This window comes from Triticum urartu, chromosome 6A (genome assembly GCF_056163025.1).
Source record: "Triticum urartu cultivar PI428250 chromosome 6A, HENAU_Tu73, whole genome shotgun sequence".
NCBI classification, from domain to species: Eukaryota; Viridiplantae; Streptophyta; class Magnoliopsida; order Poales; family Poaceae; genus Triticum; species Triticum urartu.
Genome location: NC_141878.1, coordinates 548,652,961 through 548,674,546, shown reverse-complemented (window position 1 = coordinate 548,674,546; position 21,586 = coordinate 548,652,961). Strand labels below are relative to the sequence as shown.

At 50.7% G+C, this 21,586-nt stretch overlaps 1 long non-coding RNA gene across 5 annotated transcripts; it reads right to left on the bottom strand.

Annotated features, from left to right (window-relative positions):
• Positions 1-10,941: 10,941 nt before the first annotated feature.
• On the bottom strand, positions 10,942-14,477 carry LOC125514891 (uncharacterized). 5 transcript variants are annotated; one of them, XR_007286657.2, is made up of 8 exons: positions 14,321-14,476; positions 14,014-14,237; positions 13,821-13,891; positions 13,268-13,468; positions 12,924-12,961; positions 12,296-12,431; positions 11,901-12,019; positions 10,942-11,311 (listed from the first exon to the last, which is right to left on the bottom strand). It is a non-coding gene; the product is annotated as an uncharacterized LOC125514891 (long non-coding RNA). The 5 variants fall into 5 exon arrangements; XR_007286655.2 differs by having other exon boundaries at positions 13,752-14,237; positions 14,321-14,477; XR_007286656.2 differs by having other exon boundaries at positions 13,268-13,891; positions 14,321-14,477.
• Positions 14,478-21,586: the final 7,109 nt, after the last annotated feature.

Sequence of the window (21,586 nt, the reverse complement as noted above, 5' to 3'; positions counted from 1 at the left end):
TTGGGGCTGCTCCCCACGCTGGAGCTCTAGGGAGAGTTCTTCCAAAGAAAGCTCGGCACAGTCGTTGCCGGCGTGCCCGCCCCCTGCGGGGCCTTCATCGCCATGAGGAGGGCGAGTGAGAACAATCCGTTCCCGCACATCCCCCTGATCCAGTCGGTAAAGGTCTGGCAGAGATCTTATTTCTATGTGAAGAACGTCGCCGAGCAAGAAGACTACATCAACCTGCCGGCTTACGTAGCCGGCCCGCCGGTTGGGAGGCAGCCCTCATGGAGCTTCCGATCCCGGTCGTTGTCTCCGGCCAGGAATGCCGCCATCTCCCGGCTTCGGGTGCTGATTCAGTCGGAAGGCTTGCGCGGGGCCGACCTGGTGGCCGCCTTCGTGGAGCGCCGGATCCTCCCTCTCCAGAGCCGGCCCCATATCATGTGTCAGATGAGCGGCCGCTTCGACCTGAGCCGGCTGAGCACATGGGAGATGCCCCACGCGGAGGTGGCGCTCATGGTCAATTACATTGCCAACTGCAAGCTCAGCGGGGACTGGCAATACGGTAAGGCGCCGTATTCTCGCGCAAATCCTCCACCCGTGGTAAGTTTCTTTCTTTATCTTCTTTTTTGCCGTCAGCCGGCTTCGTGACGGCCGGCTTCTGACCAGTCGGTTCTCTGAGCAGAACCCTCTTCTTGCGCCGCCGGCCGGGGTGGCAGGGATCGAACGCCAGTACGCCCCCGACCGCACGGTGGATGATGTTGACGACCCGGACTTGGGGGCGGCTGCCATGGAAGACGCCATCATGGGGGATAGTGCCGAGCCCGGAGGCTCAAGGTTCACCGCGAGCTTCGAGGACTGGCCAGACGATTTCGAAGCCGAAGTCGCTCCGCGTCGCCAGCCGGCGGCCGACCAACAGGGCGCGGGCTCGTCTGTCGCGCTGGCTGCCGGCGGCGCGCAGAAGCGCTGGGCCGCTCTAGGCCTCTTCGGCAGTCGGCCGAAGAAGTCCAAGCCTTCCGCCGCGGCGACAAAGCGGGATGAGGCGGCCGCGAAGGCGGCCCGCTTCCGCAAGGCTGTGAAACAGCCCCAGGCGGTCTCGGCGTAAGTCTTCAATTGCTTGCCGCACTCGTCGTTGTTGTTCTCTTTTTCTTCGAATGTCTTCTTATCTTTTCCTCGCTTGCTGGACAGGGTGCCGCTTTCCCTTAAGCGGGGCCCGGGCGGCTCCGTCGTGGGGCCGGCTGGAGGGTCTTCGAGCTCCCGCCGCGTGGACCCCCGCGCCGATCTTAGGGAGGCCACAGAGCGGAACGCCCGCGAAGCGCGGGAAGAGCGCCAGGCGGCGGAGAAGGCGGCCGCCCAGGCGGCAAAGGGGCAGGCTGAAGCGGTAGCCAAGGCCCAGAGGGAGGCGGCTCCCGCAGAGACGGAGGCGGAAAGCTCGCGCAGCCAGCCTCCGCTGCTCGCCGTTCCTCTCCGAGCCGTGGCCCCCGACACCCCGTTGCCCTTGGCGGAGGAGATCATCCAAGACCCGCCGCTGTTGGAGAGGGAGGAGGACCCCGTGGCCTTGGCGGGGAGAGCGCCGCCTGTGGTGCCAACTGGGATGGGCCAAGGCGGTCAATCATCAGCGGCGCCGAAGGAGCCGGCCGGAGGTGAGCCGGAGAGCAGTGCCGGCCTCAAGGTGCAGCTGGCGGCGGGCCGGCGTGCTAGAGGAGGCGCTGCTCCGCCGGAGTTGCGCCGAGCCGCGGGCGCAGGCCAGCCGGCGGGAGATCTGGAGGCGGCCAGCACCGTCGTGTCCGAGTGGACTCCCAGCGGGGGGACTGGCGAGCTGGATGCGGCGGCTCAAGGGGTCCGGAGCCGGCTACGAGCTCAAGCCGCCCTGCTGCAGCAGCTCAACCAAGAGTTCTTGTCAACGCGAACCACTGTCCGGGTGAGTCCTTCGCTCTTGGCTGCTTTGCTTTCTTGATTTCTTCCGTGGGGGCGCGTTAGCGCACCCATTGGGTGTAGTCCCCGAGATTCGGGTCGACTGCTGCGCAGTCGGGTCGGATCTTTCTCGACGGCCACCTTACTTTGCTTTCTTTCTAAACTTTCAGGAATATCACAACCTTCGTGCTGCCGCCTTCGACTCCCAGGCTCGAGAGTTGAGCCGGCGGACCGACGACCTGGCCGACAGCCGAAGTAAGTACTTGATTTTGTCTGTCTCCTGTGGGGGCGCGTCAGCGCACCCACTGGGTGTAGTCCCCGAGATTCGGGCCGACTGCCGCGCAGTCGGGTCGGATCTTACTTGACGACTCTTTTCTTATTGACTTTTCTTTTTCTTTGTCTTCAGGGGCCAACGCCGACTTGAGGAAGGAGCTTGGCGAAGCGAAGGCCGCCCTTTACGCCAAAGAGGCCGAGTGCACTGCCTTGGTCCAGGAACGGGATCGCCTGGCCAAGAAGCTAGCCGACCAAGAGGAAAGCCACAAAGCGGCCCTGCAGGCGGCGCGGGAAAGCGAAGACGCCTTGATGGCGGAATATGAGATGGCGGCGGCGACCTGGTCTGAGACCCGGCGAGGCCTAGACGAAGGCTTCGGCCGGATCGAGGACTTGATCGACGGTAAGCTGCCTTCCTCGGCCCTCCCCTGCCCCTTGCCGCTTGGGTTTTTTGACTTATCTTGAGCTCTTGCTTGTTGTTTCTTGCAGATTACTTCCCAGGCTACTCCACCTTCGCCGCCCAAAGCATTGAGGCCCATCGCGAGGCGCGCCGGCAAGCGGGGGCCGACATCGCGCCGGATGCAAAACGGACCCTTGAGGAGCAGCTTCTGGCTGTCCAGGCACGGTTGCAGCCGGCTCATCGGATGCTTCACCGGCTCCAACGTGCCGGGGCGCAAGTGCTGGCCGGCTGTTCGCTGAATCAGCCGGAGCACAAGGTCGCCCTCTTGGAAAGATCTTGGCCTGACCTTCCGGCTGTGGTAGCAGCGCAAACCCTGCTGGTAAATTGCAGACCGGCTGAGAGCTAACAGCCGGCTTTCTTCCAGCAGGTCGACGCCGTCTTCTCGTGCTTCCTTGGCCTCCGCTTCCATGTACATGGTTACTCGAGGCGAGTCGAATTCGATGTCAGTTGGGATGACCGCCTCGGCACCATACACAAGGAAGAAAGGGGTGAAGCCGGTTGACTTGTTTGGTGTAGTGTGCAGACTCCAGAGGACAGCCGACAGCTCATCGAGCCAACAGCCGGCTGAGCGCTCCAGAGGTACAACCAGTCGGGGCTTGATGCTGGAGAGGATGAGGCCATTGGCTTGCTCGACCTGGCCGTTTGACTGCGGGTGGGCGACGGATGCTAAGTCCAGCCGGATACCTTGGGCTGCGCAGAAACGTGCCAAGGCTCCTTTGGCGAAATTCGTGCCATTGTCGATGATGATGCTGTGCGGCACGCCGTACCGAGTTGTTATGTCCGCGATGAACGTCACGGCAGTCGGCCCATTCAGCTTCTTGATCGGCTTCGCCTCAACCCACTTGGTGAATTTGTCCACGGCGATGAGCAAATGCGTCATGCCGCCGCGCGCCGTCTTGAATGGGCCCACCATGTCCAGTCCCCAAACGGCAAAGGGCCAAGTGAGGGGAATGGTCTTGAGTGCCGAAGCCGGCATGTGTTGCTTGGAGCTGAAGAGCTGGCATCCCTTGCAATGCTTGACTAATTCTTTGGCGTCGTCCAAAGCAGTCGGCCAGAAGAAACCATGGCGGAAGGCTTTGGCGACAAGTGATCTTGAGGCCGCATGGTGGCCGCATTCTCCTTGGTGAATGTCTGCGAGGATTGCAATGCCCTTCTCTTGCTCGACGCATCGCTGGAGGACTCCGGTGACGCTGCGCTTGAGTAGTTCTCTGTTGACGATTGTGTACGCTCCGGCTCGACGCTGGACTTGTCTTGCTTCTGTTTCGTCAGCCGGCAGGTCTTGGTTTACTAGGAAGTTGAGGATGGACTGAGCCCATGACGGAGCCGTGACTTCTTCTACTGCCAAAGTGGCTACTGCCACCAGGGTGGGCGGGCTGGGCGGTGAGGTGCTGGAGTCAGCCGCCGGCTGTAGTGTTGGTGCAGTCCCCGGGCCGGCTACCGCAGTCCCCGAGCCGGCTGCCGAAGTTCCCGGGCTGGCTACCGAAGTCCCCGAGCCGGCTACGGGGGTCTTGAGGTCGGCTACTTGATTCTTCGAGCCGGACCTGGCTGCATCGGGGTCAGGCGGCACGAAGATGGAATCGGATTCCGGAGACGGCTTGATAGACGGCTTGAGGAGGTGTTGTAGAGCGACGCCGGTTGGAATTGCTTGCCGACTGGAGCCTATTCGAGCCAGGGCATCGGCTGGCTCATTGTCGGCTCGTGGTACGTGGAGGAACTCGCATCCTTCAAAGTATCCGCTGAGTTGTTGGACCAGGAAACGGTAGCTCGCCATATTCGCGTCCTTGGCGTCCCAGTCGCCGGATGATTGCTGGACTACCAGGTCCGAGTCGCCATAACATAGGATCCGGCGAATGCCAAGCTCTTTGGCAAGCCGGAGCCCGTGTATGAGCGCCTCATACTCGGCCACATTGTTGGAGGCGGCAAAGTAGATATGTAGCGTGTATCTGAGCTTGTCGCCTTTGGGAGAGGTAAGGACGATGCCGGCTCCCAAGCCGGTGCGCATCTTGGACCCGTCGAAGTGCATGCGCCAATGGGTGGAGTCGGGAGCCGGCGGCAGGTACTGGGTCTCGGCCCAGTCGACGAGGAAGTCGGCCAGTGCTTGGGACTTGATGGCGGTGCGGGGCTGGTAGAAGATCGTGTAGGGGGCCAGCTCGATTGCCCATTTCGCGACCCGGCCGGATGCATCCCGGCTGCCTATGATCTCGGCTAGCAGGGCAGTGCATACGACCGTGAAGGGATGCTCTTGAAAGTAGGGCTTCAGCTTCTTGGCGGTGAAGTACACGCCGTAACACATCTTTTGGTAGTGCGGGTAGTTCTGCTTTGAGGCGGACAGCACCTCGCTCAAATAATACACCGGCCTCTGGACCGGCTGGGCTCGGCCTTCTTCCGGGCGCTGGACTACGATGACGGTGCTGACTACCCGGCTGGTTGCAACGATGTAAAGGAGCATGGGCTCTTTCTCGGTCGGCGCCGCGAGGACAGGCGGCGTGGCCAGCATCTTCTTCAGCTCGTGAAAAGCTTGGTCGGCCTGGTCGTTCCACTCGAAGTGAGTGCTCTTCTTCATGAGGCGGTAGAGGGGGAGAGCTTTCTCTCCGAGCCGGCTCATGAAGCGGTTCAAGGAGGCCAAGCACCCGGTGAACTTCTGAATGTATCGAAGCTTGGTAGGGATCGCCATTCTCTCGATGGCCTTGATCTTCGCCGGGTTGCATTTGATGTCGCGTTCGGAGACCAGGAAGCCTAGGAGCTGGCCGGCTGGCACCCCGAACACGCATTTCTCGGGGTTGAGCTTGATTTGGAACCGGCGCAGGTTCTCAAATGTTTCCTTGAGGTCTTCTAGTAAGGTGCCACGCTTCTCCGTCTTCACCACGATGTCGTCCACGTAAACGTGGGCATTCCTGCCGAGCTGCTTGAGGAGGCACTTCTGCATGCAACGCTGAAAGGTGGCACCGGCATTTCTCAAGCCGAATGTCATAGTCAGGTAGCAGAAGGCTCCAAACGGCGTGATGAAGGCGGTCTTCAGGCGGTCATCCGGGTCTAGCTTTATCTGGTGATATCCGGAGTAAGCATCCAAAAAACTCAATAGCTCGCATCCGGCCGTGGAGTCTATCACTTGGTCAATCCTTGGCAGGGCAAAAGGATCTTTGGGGCAAGCCTTGTTGAGACTTGTGTAGTCTATACACATGCGCCACTTGTTGTTCTTATTTAGCACAAGGACCGGGTTGGCGAGCCACTCTGGAAAGAAAACTTCCATGATAAAGCCGGCCGCCAAGAGCCGGGCTATCTCCTCCCCTACAATCCTGCGTTTCTCCTCCGGCAGTCGGCGAAGGGGTTGTCTGACTGGCTTTGCGTCTTCTCGAACATGTAGTTTGTGCTCGGCGAATTTCCTCAGAACACCCGGCATGTCCTTGGGGGACCACGCAAAGATGTCCCGATTCTCATGGAGGAAATCGGCGAGCTCGCCTTCCTATTTGCTGTTCAGGTTTGCCCCGATGACAGCAAACCTCTCTGGACGCTCGGGGTCAAGAGGTATCTTCTTCGTCTCCTTGGCCGGCTGAAAAGACCCTTGAGTATCATGCTCCTTGGGGTCGGGGGACACGGCCGACTGCTTGCCGGCTATGGCCACGACTCGGTCCAGCATCTTCTTCTCTTCGGCGATCACAAGGGACTCGGCCAGCCGGCTGCTGGCCGCTGCGCACTCGGAGGACTTCTTGTAGTCACCGGCTACGGTGATGACGCCTTTGGTGCTTGGTATCTTCATCTTGAGGTAGGCATAGTGGGGAACTGCCATGAACTTGGCCAAAGCAGGTCGGCCCAGCAATGCATGGTAAGGGCTCTCCAGGTCCACCACTTCAAACCAGATCGCTTCCCGGCGGAAATGCTCCTTGTCCCCAAAAAGTACATCAATCTTGATTTTGCCAATGGGGGCGCAGGACAGGCCGGGTACGATGCCGTGGAACACTGTCCGTGTGGGCGTGAGCTGTTTTGTCTTGACGTTCAACTTCTCCAGGGTGTCACGATACAGGATGTTGATGCTGCTCCCGCCGTCTATCAACACACGGGAGAAGCGGGCGGTGCGTCTGTCCGTTGCAAGGGTGGCTTCCAGGACCAAAGCATAAGAGCCGGGAGACGGCATCACCTCCGGATGGTCGGCCCGGCTCCAGCTGATGGGCTTTTCTGACCAATGCATGTGTCCGGTGGGGTTGGCAGCGACCACGCTGACTTCCTGGTGCTCTCGGCGTTTGCTGCGCCGGTCTTCGGGCTGGCTTGTGAAGACGATGTAGGTTGCTTGCTCATCAGGAAACTCGTCATGCACGGCTCCGACTGCGGGCCGAGCGGCCGGAGGCGGCGGAGGCGGAGGCGGCGGGCCGGCAGGCGGAGGTGGCAAGAGCCCCTCGCCCTTAGAGATTCGGGTGAGCCAGTTGCACTTCCGGGTCGTGTGGTTGGACGGCTTCGCGCCGCTGTGGAACTTGCAAGGGGCGTCGAGGGTTTGCTCGTAGGAGAAGGCGGGCTGCCAAGCCGGCCTGCCGCCCTTGGGCTTCTTGGGCGCCGGTCGTTCTTCAGGCGGTGCATCTTCGACCGTGGCCACCTGCCGGCTAGCGGGAGGTGGCGCGGGGCCCTTGCGCTTGTTGTCGTTCGAGTTGGGGTGTCGGCCGGGTTCTCCAGCCGGCGTCTTGGGCGCCGGGTTGAGCACCTTTCCGGATGCGTCTACCCGAAGCTCGGTCTTCATCGAGGAGTCGGCGGTGGCGTACTTGTCCGCTATGTCCAGAAGCTCGTCGAGGGTAGCCGGCTCGTCGCAGAGGAGCTTGTGCTTGAGGAGGGTGCCTTCTCGGCATCCGGCTGTGAAGTATTCTATGGCTTGCACCTCGTGCACCCCTTCACAGGAGTTGCGGAGCTCGGCCCAACGCGTGAGGTAATCGCGAGTGGACTCGGCGGGGCCTTGTACGCACAAGGAGAGCTGTCTGGGCTTGGGAGCCCGCTTGTAGGTGCTGGTGAAGTTGCGGATGAAGGCTTCTGTGAAGTCTAGCCAGCTGTTGATGCTACGCGGCTTGAGGCTGTTGAGCCAGGTCCGCGCCGTGCCCTGCAGCATGAGGGGCACGTATTTCACGGCGACGCGCCGATTGCCGTTGGCTATGCTAACTGCGGTGGAGTAGTCGATCAACCAATCTTCCGGCTTCACGGAGCCGTTGTACTTGGGCGTGTCTCTCGGGAGCGAGAACCCCTTGGGAAAGGGCTCGTCGCGGATGCGGGGGCCAAAGCAAGGCGGGTCGACATCGTCTTCTTCTTCCAATGCCAGGGATCGCTCCAGGCGGTCGATCCGGTGACGGGCGTCGTTTTCGCCGATTCCTTCGCGGCGGCCTAGCCGGCCGCTGAGAGTCGGGTGCGCCACTGGCGGTGAGGCGGGATATCTCTCTCCACAGGGCGGAGGCGGAGGCGGGTCACCCCGCCACTCCATGGCTCGGGGATGACCGTCCGCGTCCCGCTCGATGGAGATCCGGGTCCGGCTGCGGCTGGTAGCCGGCTCCTTCTCGCGTCGCGCGCGGGTATTGCTCGTAGTCGGCGTCCGGGACGTCGCGCCGTGCTCTCGGCGCGGGGGAAGGCTTTCCGCGCGAACGTCGGCTTCGTGCCGCTGCGCGGAGGCGTCAATCAATTGCTGGATGCGCCGGGTCATGTGGGGAAGGTCTTCGGCCTCCAGGCCGTCCAGCTCGTCTACGGCCGCCTGGGCGGCACGCAAGTTCTCGAGCGGAGTGGCATAGACCGAGCGGTCGACTCCCAGCGTGTCGGCGATGACGGCGCCGCGTTGCTTGACAAGGCCGGCCCGGCTTACCCCGCCCGGGGCCGGCGTGCCGAAGGCGGCGCGGTCAGCCTCGTGCCGGTAGGCCTCAGTGAGGCGTCTTACGGAGGCCAGCCTCCGGCCCTCTGCGAGGAGAGCGAGGCGGCGTGCTTCCAGTGCTTCGTCGTCGGCGTCGGCCGGGAGAGGAGCGGACAAGTCGTGGGCCGCCGCGCGCGGGGCGTCGCGGGCGCTCTCGTCGGCCAGGCCGCCGTGGCCGACAACCATCACTTCGGTGGTGACAGCATCGTGGCCGTCGGCTCGAGGAAGCGGGTCGTTGTAAATCGCGACGTTGGTGGGGAAGGCGTCGTAGGAGGCCGTGTCGGAGTCGACAGGCATCGGGTCGGTGGAGCCAACCGACTCCAGGTCCGCAGCGGGCTCGCTGGAGACATGGAGCTGGCCGAGAAGGTTGGCGAGGCGGTCAGTGCCCGCATCGGAGGCGAGCTCGTCGGAGGTGAAGGTCTCGTCGGGGAGATCGGCGAGGCCGCTTGCCGCGCAGATGCTGGTGACGCCTTGCAGCGCGTCGTGGCAAGCGCCATCGGGCGTGCTGGGCTGGCTACGCTCGCTGGGGAGGAAGAGGGTTCCCGTCCAGAACAGGTCTCCGGATGACGGTGTGCCTGGCCCCACGGTGGGCGCCAAATGTCGGGTGGTGGGTGCGACATATGCCAACGGGTGGCTTATCTTTGTGGGAACCAGTGAGACATTGCCGGTGCCTGGAAGCGGGATGAGGCGAAGACATGCACGCCGGCGGATCTTACCCAGCTTCGGGGCTCTCCGAGGAGATAACACCCCTACTGCTGCTCTGCGGGGTCTCCGCATGCTCACTAGATGAATCGAGTAGCTACACGACGCTCCTTGAGCTGTTTTTGGGGGGAGGAGGAAGAAAGGGCACGGCTAGCCTGCTTCTTCTCCTTGTATGGTGTCAAGAACTAGCAGGGGGTCCAACCCTTTGCATGGGTGCTCCGGGGGGTTTATATAGGCCTACCCCCCGGGGGTACAATGGTAATCCGGCAGGGCGCGGGGCCCAGCCGTCTGTGACTGCGCTCGCCGGCTTCTGCGCCGGCTGCTGGGGCCTGCCGACTGGTGGGTCCCGCCGGCTGCCAACTCCTTGGTCGACAGGCAGGCCCCACTGTCCGGGGCCATGTCGGCGGCTGGTCACTGTGGCTTCATCTTGCTGACGTGAGCTTCATCGTGGTAAGCGCGGCTACAGTACCGCCGCCTGTCGGACGATCGCTGTAGCCTTACCGCGTCTTGTCTCCTTTATGAGGCGTCTTCTTCGAGGGAGGCGGCAAGCCGGCTGCGGGGAGCCGGCTCCGTCTTGGGTCAGCTGGTTGGAAGCGGGGCCGCCTTCGGTCGTCTCTCTGCTCTAAGGGGCCCACCGCCTGTGGGCCACGCTGGCGGCCGTCGTGGGTGAGGCCAGGGTCAACATGGCAACAGTGCTGCGCCGGACGGGTCATGCCTACCTCGTACGGCGCACTGTGCCAGGCGTGCCCCGGGATTCGGGGGTGGCAGGCTCTTCTGTAGCCACGCCCCGTCGCACCGCCGTTAGGTGGGTGCAAACTCTGAGGGTACGGTCTTGACTGCTTTACGGGGAGCCGGCTCGAAGGAGTCGGCCTTCTCACAGCCGGCTTCTTGGAGTCGGCCCTCTCATGAGGGTTAAAGTCGGACCGCCTTCCGAAAGCCGGCCTTGATCGCAGCCGGCTAGGGGAAGGCGGCCCCATGTCTTGGATTCTTGAGAGCCGGGCGGGCTCGTAATTTTTTCAGGAGTGCCAGGGGAAGCCGGCTAGGCTATCCATGGCTATTTACTCCGACAGAAACCCCGGCACCGCCATCTTCCGTGGTATAGACTACCTCCCCATCGTCGGCCTATGCTATATTCATGACGAACCCCTCAACCAACAGAAGCTGACCATCACATCCGAAACGGTGTGGAAGTTCCACGAAAGCTGGAGCGCGGCGCTGAAGCTTCAACATTTCTAGACATTTCCGAATAGGCTTACATGTATGCTTCTTGCCCTGGAGTTGCCACCTAGTGGAATATTTTAGCAATGTTAACTTTAGCTAGAAATATATATCTCCTCTAGTAATAGCTCATCTAGAAAAATGTTGGTTTTCACTTCTATACTCTGCATGTAATCTTTCATCAAGATCCCACACATAGATATAAATTCACTGCCATTTGACACACAATCGTCAATTATAATATTTCTCTAATGAACATTTTTATTCTATTTTTTTCCTGGCTCTAGTATATCATAAATGCTAAAATGAAGAAATTTGAGGATATGTTATAAATTTCAATGTTGCTACATCTACAATCCATATGATAAACAATAGTGACCCGTAGCTCATACATGTACAATATCCATATTAGAAGGTTCATCACTCTTTCCTGCTCCATGCTTGCTACAGTTAAGAGAGAGAGTATGCATACAATGTTTTATCCTTGCAATATGAGATGCAAAGTACAGACCCACAACGGTATTTCAAATAGGCACAAGAGAGAGAATATATTGCATTACTTCTATAAGAAATATAATAGTTTGAATAAATTGGTATCCAGGTTTGTCACTTAAAGAAACATGTTTCCTGTAATCTAGACACTTGAAGCGGGCAAGCAGCTAAAATAAACTTAATATGAAGCTCTACAATTCTCTCATTGGTTCTGACATACTGCAATTCCCTCGTTGGTCCTGACATATTGGATCCTTCATCTTGCATCCTGGGTTAAGGTGGTTATACTTTCCAAGAAATTTAAAAAATCTTCTTGCTTCAGTTGCTTGTTACCTATCATACAATGTGTCATCTCAAGAAATACCGGAGGACTAATAGACACAGTCCTGGGCTAGTTGAAGTGGTTTCTGCAAAAGGAAAATCATAATATTACAAATTGCAAGCTGTCCAAAGAGAAAAATCAGGTTAACTTGACGATTTGACAGTTACAATACTAGAGAAACTGGGATTTACAAAGTTAACTGGTACTAAATAATAAAGCAGAATCAAGTTGTACATCCACTTCTTTCTGTTGTGAAAAAACTTATGCATCATGCAGAACACTGAAATAACTACAGAATTTGCACAAATAGAAATAGCAAGCTTGTGACACAATAATCAGGTTATCCCGATGGTGCTCAGACATGTAATTAGAAAATATTTGACTGGTGCAGACTAAAGTAACCATCTACTAAAGTCGACCATAGCTCCAAGATCAAAATGTAATAATCATAATACAAGTTTCCTTCAAGGAAATTGTAACATATTTGCTTGTACTCTGGCAATAGCTATAATCGTTCGTAAGATAACCAACATGTATTTTGACAAACTGATGTATATTTTTATCCATTTTTTTGCGACCGGATCGCCCATCAATGTAGGCAGGCAGACGCATACAGGGACTTTGTGGCGCTGGCCTGATATAACGTAAATGTAGAGGTGCCAGCTATTAGTTACCTGGGAAAGACGGTGTGTTCATCAGAGCCTGGACTCCTCTTTTCCCAAATTCTGTATCTAATTCAGGTTGGAAAATTGATGAAAAATTCTTCAGTCATCATATGCAGGAGTCACTCAATCTGACATAGTAGGGCATGAGTCATTACGTGGGAAAAAATAAGATGGGTGAACAAAATAATTATTTCTCCTCAATCTGACATAGCAGAGCATGAGTATACCCAAATAGTTATATAATTTGCTTGCTTTTCCATACTACCTAGATAATTAGATTTCCTTGAAGGCAGAATCCGTAAGAAAGGAATATGTAGAAATTAGAAAACCAACATAAAAGCAAACTGACATTGTTCTAACCTTACAAAATCAGTTCCATTAATAAGAAAACCGAAACTTCTTACCCTGGTGCTTGCAGGTTTGAATCACTCCAAGAGATCAATGGGCAAATCATGGTAGCTGCTTTGTTCTGCTGATTGTGCCGACATGCGGACGGATTGCATCCAAAATTTGACAGCCAATAGCGATGGGAGAACATCTCTGACAAAAAATAAATTCATGATGTGATCTCTATTCTGTGATAGCCGGTGGAGAAAGGAGATTGGAGATATAGGAATATAATGAGGGGGTGGGGGTCCAAGGGGAATTTAGGCCCATCAAATTTAGTTCTAAATACTGGCATTGCGACTGAAAGATCATTTATATTGTTACAGAAAAACTACCGAATGAATGTGGATTTCATAGTTAGAATTGCAAGAAAATTTATATGAATATGCTATATTTAAAAAAATGCTAGCCTTGAACCCTTTTGCCACAGAACAAAGTAACCACATACATACAAATCTATATAATACTCATACTATAGGCAGCTAGTTTAATTTATGTATGTGTAACAGTTTCAAAGTCTGGCTATGGATCTTCAAAGAAAGGATTATAAGCTCTAGGCATGATATTGAGAAATCTGGAAAGGTTGTATAACTTAAATGTCAATTATACTACATAGGATAAATAGTTGAACTCTAGGCACCATACCTCTATTTACGCTAGAAGGCAGAAAGATTAGAAACACCCTGCAGATAATCAGAGACTTAGTCTGTATTTGCTAGAAACAATAGAAAATATGCAAATCCTATATCCATACAGAATATCGACTTATTTTGTTGGCTAACGCGGGGTATGTAACATAGAAAAACATCTGAAAGCCTCCTGCAAACTCCAAACCAAATTGGCCAGCTGTATCATTTTCTTTGAAGGTCAGGTGTTTCATTGTGTTCATGTAGCAGCTCTAGAATACATGGTGTCGCTCCAGGATGCATAGTGAGGCTACAGCAGTGAGCAGAAGAAAATATGAGGAAGATGGGAGAAGCCACACATACCAAAGGAGCACAAGATTGCATGGAGGAGAATTCGACCCAAGCCATCCCCAAGGTGCAGGAACGCAACGCCGTCTGGCACGTCCCCGAGATCCCAGCGCCATCTTGGAAATAAACCGTGAAGGCACCTTGCATGCCAGACTTACTTCAGAAAAGGCATTGGTTTCAAGAATCCAATGAACCGATCGCCCAAGGTTGCAACATCTGAAAAAATGTCAGATAAGCAAATTCGGTCAGAGCACAAAAGAACTGTAAAAACACAAAATCTCTCAGTTTTGTACAGATCAATGGCATATCTAGGTGGTTTGCCATGTTTCTAACAGAATTCAGATTCAACCAAAGGAGGTGCATGACAACTGCATTTGATCCACTTATTAAACTCGGTTGTACTTTCTAAAATATTAAATGTCATGTTATGACTTGCAGAAGTGAGCTATTGAGGCAGTAGATAAATTGTATTGCTATGGGGCAATATGGATAGCAGTACAGGCAGACTTTGCACAAGTGGAATCATATGTCTCCTCCCTTGTGTTGACCAGCTCGTCACAAAGCGTACTTGTGGTAGCAGCGGGATCGACTGTCTGCCAGGCCTCCAGGAACAGCAGGTTCTCCTCATGAACGCAGACCCTGCTTGGGTGGGTCTCAAAACCACAAATCAGCAAGGATTGAAGAGCAGGTCAGTCTAAACCAAAATTTCAAGCATTGGCTTAATTGAACAGGGGCGGGGAGTGGCAGTAGCCGGCAATTACAGGGACACGCCGAGCATCATCCACATGATCGCGTGGCGACCGAGACTGGGGGCTGCCGGTGGAAGGTGGCGCTGCAGGTCGAGCGGGGCGGTGCTCCGGTGGCGACGACGGCGGGGCCCGGTCGGATCCGGGCGGATCTGGCCAGGGAGGATCCATTTCCGGCGGATTTGGTGTGGAGGCGGCCAGATCCAGCGAGATTGAGGTCCAGCGGCGCCATGGAGGTCCTGTCCAGCGAGAAAGAGGAAGAGAGGTGAGAGGAGATCGAGAAGAAGGAGGAGAAGGGAGAGGGGCGAGGTGGCGGAGCGACCGGAGATCCAGTGGGGAAGGTCGCCGGCGGCGGGGCGTGGCGGAGGTGTGGGGTCGCCGGCGAGGCGGCTTGCGGGCGCGAGGGGAGCTCCCACAGGAGGGAGCTGCGGGCGACGGCGCGGTCCGGTTCGGGCCCGGGATTAGAGGGGTTTCTTTGTAAAATTGAAACGTTATCCACACTTTAAGTAGGACTGCGGGTTAATTTCTCAGGAACAGGGGGACTTTTTTGCAAAATAGTCGGCGACGTATGACCAGAGGCAATCGCTGGTTTATTAGTAGGTAAAGATTTATTGGATTGCGGATTAACTACTTAATATCATAGGGTTTGTTATGCAAAAACACTATGACGGTGAACTCAGAGACTCATCCGTGCTTTATTATTAGGGAAAGATTTCTCTAAATTTAGTAAAACAACATTGTGAGGAAGAATTATCTAGTAAGGATGAGATTATTGGTCTTGCTTCTATTGCCGTACCTCCTAGTGATCCTTTAGAACACTATTTGCTAGACCATGAAAATGATATGTTCATGAATGAAAGAAGGGAAATAGATGAAATTTTCTTTAAACAGGAACCTATTCTGCATCACAATTTGCCTGTTGAAATCTTAGGGGATCCTCCTCCACCCAAGAGTGATCCCGTGTTTGAGCTTAAACTGTTGCCTGATAATCTTAAATATGCTTATCTTGATGAAAAGAAGATATATCATATTATTATTAGTGCTAACCTTTCAGAGTATGAAGAAGAAAGATTATTGAAAACTCTGAAGAAGCATCGTGCTGCTATTGGATATACTCTTGATGATCTTAAGGGCATTAGTCCCACTCTATGTCAACATAAAATAAATTTGGAAGCAGATGCCAAACCAGTTCGTGATCCTCAACGACGTCTGAATCCTAAAATGAAAGAAGTGGTAAGAAAAGAAATACTCAAGCTTCTGCAGGTAGGTATAATCTATCCCGTTGCTGATAGTCAGTGGGTAAGTCATGTCCATTGTGTCCCTAAGAAGGGAGGTATTACTGTTGTTCCTAATGTGATAAAGACGAATTGATTCCACAAAGAATTATTACAGGTTATAGGATGGTAATTGATTTCCGCAAATTAAATAAAGCTACTAAGAAAGATCATTACCCCTTACCTTTTATTGATCAAATGCTAGAAAGATTATGCAAATATACACACTATTGCTTTCGAGATGGTTATTCTGATTTCTCTCAAATACCTGTGTCGGCTAGAGATCAATCAAAGACTACTTTTACATGCCCTTTTGGTACTTTTGCTTATAGATGTATGCCTTTTGGTTTATGTAATGCACCTGCTACCTTTCAAAGATGCATGATGGCTATATTCTCTGACTTTTGTGAAAAGATTTGTGAGGTTTCATGGACGATTTTTCCGTCTATGGTTCCTCTTTTGATGATTGCTTGAGCAATCTTGATCGAGTTTTGCAAAGATGTGAAGAAACTAATCTTGTCTTGAATTGGAAAAAGTGCCACTTTATGGTTAATGAAGGTATTGACTTGGGGCATAAAGTTTCTGAAAGAGGTATTGAAGTTGATAAAGCCAAGGTCGATGCTATTGAAAAGATGCCATGTCCCAAGGACATCAATGGTATAAGAAGTTTCCTTGGTCACGCCGGATTTTACAGGAGGTTCACTAAGGACTTCTCAAAAATTTCTCGGCCTCTGACTAATTTATGGCAAAAAGGTATACCATTTGTCTTTTATGATGATTGTGTAGAAGCATTTGAAATACTTAAGAAAGCATTAGTCTCTGCACCTGTTGTTCAGCCACCTGATTGGAATTTACCGTTTGAAATTATGTGTGATGCTAGTGATTATGTTGTAGGTGCTGTTCTAGGACAAAGAATTGATAAAAAAAATTAAATATTATTCATTATGCTAGTAAGACTCTAGACAATGCTCAAAGAAATTATGCTACTACTGAAAAAGAGCTTTTAGCAGTTGTATTTGCTTGTGATAAGTTCAGACCTTATATTGTTGATTCTAAAGTAACTATTCACACTGATCATGCTGCTATTAAATACCTTATGGAAAAGAAAGATGCTAAACCGAGACTTATTAGATGGGTTCTCTTGCTACAAGAATTTGATTTGCATATTGTTGATAGGAAAGGAGCTGAGAACCCCGTTGCAGACAACTTGTCTAGGTTAGAAATTATTCTTGATGACCCACTACCTATTAATGATAGCTTTCCTGATGAACAATTAAATGTTATAAGTACCTCTCATAGTACTCCTTGGTATGCTGATTATGCTAATTATATTGTTGCTAAATTTATACCACCTAGCTTCACATACCAACAAAAGAAACAGTTTTTTTATGACTTGAGACATTACTTTTGGGATGACACACATATTTATCAAGAAGGAGTAGATGGTGTTATTAGACGTTGTGTACCTGAGCATGAATAGGAACAGATCCTACGCAAGTGTCATTCCGAGGCTTATGGAGGACACCACGCTGGAGATAGAACTGCACATAAGGTATTGCAATCTGGTTTTTATTGGCCTACTCTCTTCAAGGATGCCCGTAAGTTTGTCTTGTCTTGTGATGAATGTCAAAAAATTGGTAATATTAGTAGACGTCAAGAAATGCCTATGAATTATTCTCTTGTTATTGAACCGTTTGATGTTTCGGGCTTTGATTATATGGGACCTTTTCCTGCCTCTAATGGATATACTCATATTTTAGTTGTTGTTGATTATGTTACTAAGTGGGTAGAAGCTATTCCAACTAGTAGTGCTGATCATAACACTTCTATTATAATGCTTAAAGAAGTTATTTTTCCGAAGTTTGGAGTCCCTAGATATTTAATGACTGATGGTGGTTCACACTTTATTCATTGTGCTTTCCGTAAAATGCTTGCTAAATATGATGTTAATCATAGAATTGCATCTCCTTATCACCCTCAGTCTAGTGGTCAAGTAGAGTTGAGCAATAGAGAGCACAAATTAATTTTGCAAAAGACTGTTAATAGGTCTAGAAAGAATTGTTCCAAGAAACTTGATGATGCATTATGGGCTTATAGGACTGCTTACAAAAATCCTATGGGTATTGTCTCCGTATAAAATGGTTTATGGAAAAGCATGTCACTTACCTCTCGAACTAGAACATAAGGCGTATTGGGCTATTAAAGAGCTCAACTATGATTTTAAACTTGCCCGTGAGAAAAGGTTATTTGATATTAGCTCACTTGATGAATGGAGAACCCAAGCTTATGAAAATGCCAAGTTGTTTAAAGAAAAAGTTAAAAGATGGCATGACAAAAGGATACAAAAGCGTGAGTTTAATGTAGGTGATTATGTATTGCTATACAACTCTCGTTTAAGATTTTTTGCAGGAAAACTTCTCTCTAAATGGGAAGGCCCCTATGTTATCGAAGAGGCCTATCGTTCCGGTTCCATAAAGATCAACAACTTTGAAGGCACAAATCCGAAGGTGGTAAACGGTCAAAGAATTAAACATTATATCTCAGGTAATCCCATAAATGTTGAAACCAATATTATTGAAACCGTAAACCCGGAGGAATACATAAGGGACACTTTCCGAAACATTTGAGACCCCGAAAAGGAATAGGTATGTGGTACGGTTAGTAAACCGACTCCGAAACAATTTTTAAGGCAATATTTCTCCGTTTTGGAATATTTAGAAAAATATAAAAATAAGTAGCAGTCCGGGAAGGACACGAGGGCCCCACGAGGGTGGTGGGCGCACCCTACCCCCTGGGCGCGCCCCCTACCTCGTGAGCACCTCGTGTGCCTTCCGGACTCCGTTTTCTTGCACGATACGTATTTTGGTCGGTAAAAATTCATTATATAACATCCCAAAGTTTTGACTCCCGTATCACGCAAACCTCCCATGTTCTTGTTTCGAGCTGTTTTTCTGACAGATCTAGGTTATCATGACGGTCCCAAGTGCCTCCAAGGACAAGTTCTTCGAGAAGGTCATCAACCCTTACCTCGCGGAGGTGCTGCGACACCCTCAAACCATTGAGTTGCGTGATGGGTTGCTGCACATCCGCGATGAAGAGGGACCAAAGGGGACCGGAAGCATGGAGACGAGGCTCGAAGCAGTGGAGCAACAAGTTTTGAAGTGCCAAAGGATGGTGGAACGTGGACTCAACTCTAACCACATGATGATCGCGGAGTTCACTAGCAACCACAAGTTGGATGCTGACAACATCGGGGAGACTATCTTCAAGCTTCATGAGAAGATCGAGCACCTCCAAGCCCAAATCTATGACATGCAAAACCAAAACTGTGAGTACGAATATAGATTTAAAAGGATGAGTTTGGCTGCAGATTCGAGGATCCCGGAGACTCGATCATCTTTCTATGATGGAGAACCTATGCCTTGGAAGATGGACGCAAGGCCCGCATCATCTACAACACCTCCACCTTCTTCACCGACAAAGGAGATATAATTACATGGGTATGGGTACTCCCCTTGGCAACTGCCAAGCTTGGGGGAGGTGCCCCGGTATCGTATCACAATCACAACTCCTATCTTTATCGTTTTTCTTAGTTCGATCCTATTAGTAGTATCTTGATCTAGTAGAATAAAGTTTATGGCATGATCTAGTTTTGAGTTTTGCTTTATGATCTCTCTTTGTAATCGAGTCCGTGAGCTATATATAATAAAGATTAGTGTTGAGTCAAGGGCTTGATTATTTTGCCATGATCTTGGGTGAATAAAAGAAAAGAGAAAAGGAATAAAAAGAAACAAAAAGTTCATATTGATCTTATTGAGAGAATGACTTCACATAGAAAGAGTATGATGATTAAAAGTTGTTGGGAGTTGGCAGACATAGCTTTGGTCATTGTTGCAATTAATAGGAAGTAATAAGGAAAGAGAGGTTTTCACATATAGATATATTATCATTGACATCTTTTATGATTGGGAGCACTCATTAAAATATGACAAGCTAAAGGGTTGATGTTGGACAAGGAAGACAACGTAATGAGTTATGTCTTTCTTATATCTAAGATAAAGTATGTTGTCATGGATCCTCTAACTTGTTGAGCTTGCCTTTCCCCCTCATGCTAGCCAAATTCTCAGCACCAGGTAGAAATACTACTTGTGCTTCCAAATATCCTTAAACCAGTTTTGCCATGAGAGTCCACCATATCTACCTATGGATTGAGTAAGATCCTTCAAGTAAGTTGTCATCGGTGCAAAGCAATAAAAATTGCTCTAAATATGTATGATTGATTGGTGTGGGAGAAATAAGCTTTATACGATCTTGTGATGTGGAAGTAATAAAAGCGACGGACTGCATAATAAAGTTTCATATCACAAGGGGCAATATAAAGTGACGTTCTTTCGCATTGAGATTTTGTGCATCCAACCATAAAAGCGCATGGCAACCTCTGCTTCCCTCTGCGAAGGGCCTATCCTTTATTATTATCTTCTACTTTATCCAAGAGTCATGGTGATCTTCACCTTTCCCTTTTCATTTTATCCTTTGGCAAGCTCATCATGTTGGAAAGAACATGATATATATATATATGTATACATATATATATATATCTAATTGGATGTAGGGGAGGATGAATCATTATTGTTGACATTACCCTTGAGGTAAAAGGTTGTGGGGCAAAACTATAAGCCCCTATCTTTCTCTGTGTCCGATTAAAACTCCGTAACCACAAATATTGCGTGAGTGTTAGCAATTATGGAGGACTAAATGATAGTTGAGTATGTGGACTTGCTTTTTAGCTCTGACATAGACTCTTTCCAATGTTATGATAAATTGCAATTGCTTCAATGACTGAGATTATAGTTTGTCGGAGCCCAATAAGGTTTATGATTTATACTTTTGCATTGTGAATAGATCATCACTTGAACATAAGTAATCATATGACAAAATCTATATATGTTGCTGTTATGAGAATAATCATGATGCCTTCATGTCCATATTTTATTTTTATCGACGCCTCTACCTCTAAACATGAGGACATATTTATTGTTATCGGCTTTTCGCTTGAGGACAAGCGAGGTCTAAGCTTGGGGGAGTTGATATGTCCATTTTGCATCATGCTTTTATATCAATATTTATTGCATTATGGGATGTTATTTCACTTTATGTCACAATACTTATGGCTATTCTCTCTTATTTTACAAGGTTTACATGAAGAGGGAGAATGCCGGCAACTGGAATTCTGGGATGGAAAAGGAGCAAATATTAGAGACCTATTCTGCGCAACTCCAAAAGTCCTGAAACTCCACGGAACATCTTAAAATAAATAAAGAAAAATCCTCGCCAAAGATGAAGGCCAGGGGGCCCACACCCTGCTCACGAGGGTGGGGGGCGCCCCCCCTAGGGCGCGCCCCCTACCTCGTGGGCCCCTTGGTGGCTCTCCGACGTCCATCTTGTGCTATATGAAGTCTTTTGATGAGAAAAAAATAAGAAGGAACTTTCCGGGACGAGACTCCACCGCCATGAGTCCGAACCTTGGCGGAACCAATCTAGAGCTCCGGCAGAGCTGTTCTGCCGGGGATACTTCCCTCCGGGAGGGGGAAATCATCACCATCGTCATCACCAACGCTCATCTCAGCGCGAGAGGGCAATCTCCATCAACATCTTCACCAGCACCATCTCATCTCCAAACCCTAGTTCATCTCTTGTATCCAATTCTTGTCTCAAAGTCCGGGATTGGTGCTAGTAGGTTGCTAGTAGTGTTGATTACTCCTTGTAGTTGATGCTAGTTGGTTTATTTGGTGGAAGATCATATGTTCGGATCCTATATGCATATTATTACCCCTCTGATTATGAACATGAATATGCTTTGTGAGTAATTACGTTTGTTCCTGAGGACAAGGGAGAAGTCTTGCTATTAGTAGTCATGTGAATTTGGTATTCGTTTGATATTTTGATAAGATGTATGTTGTCTAGCATCTAGTGGTGTTATGTGAACGTCGACTACATAACACTTCACCATTATTTGGGCCTAGAGGAAGGCATTGGGAAGTAATAAGTAGATTATGGGTTGCTAGAGTGACAGAAGCTTAAACCCTAGTTTATGCGTTGCTTCGTAAGGGGCTGATTTGGATCCACATGTTTCATGCTGTGGTTAGGTTTACCTTAATACTTTTGTTGTAGTTGCGGATGCTTGCAATAGAGGTTAATCATAAGTGGGATGCTTGTTCAAGTAAGAACAGCACCCAAGCACCGGTCCACCCACATATCAAATTATCAAAGTATCAAACGTGAATCATATGAACGTGATGAAAACTAGCTTGATG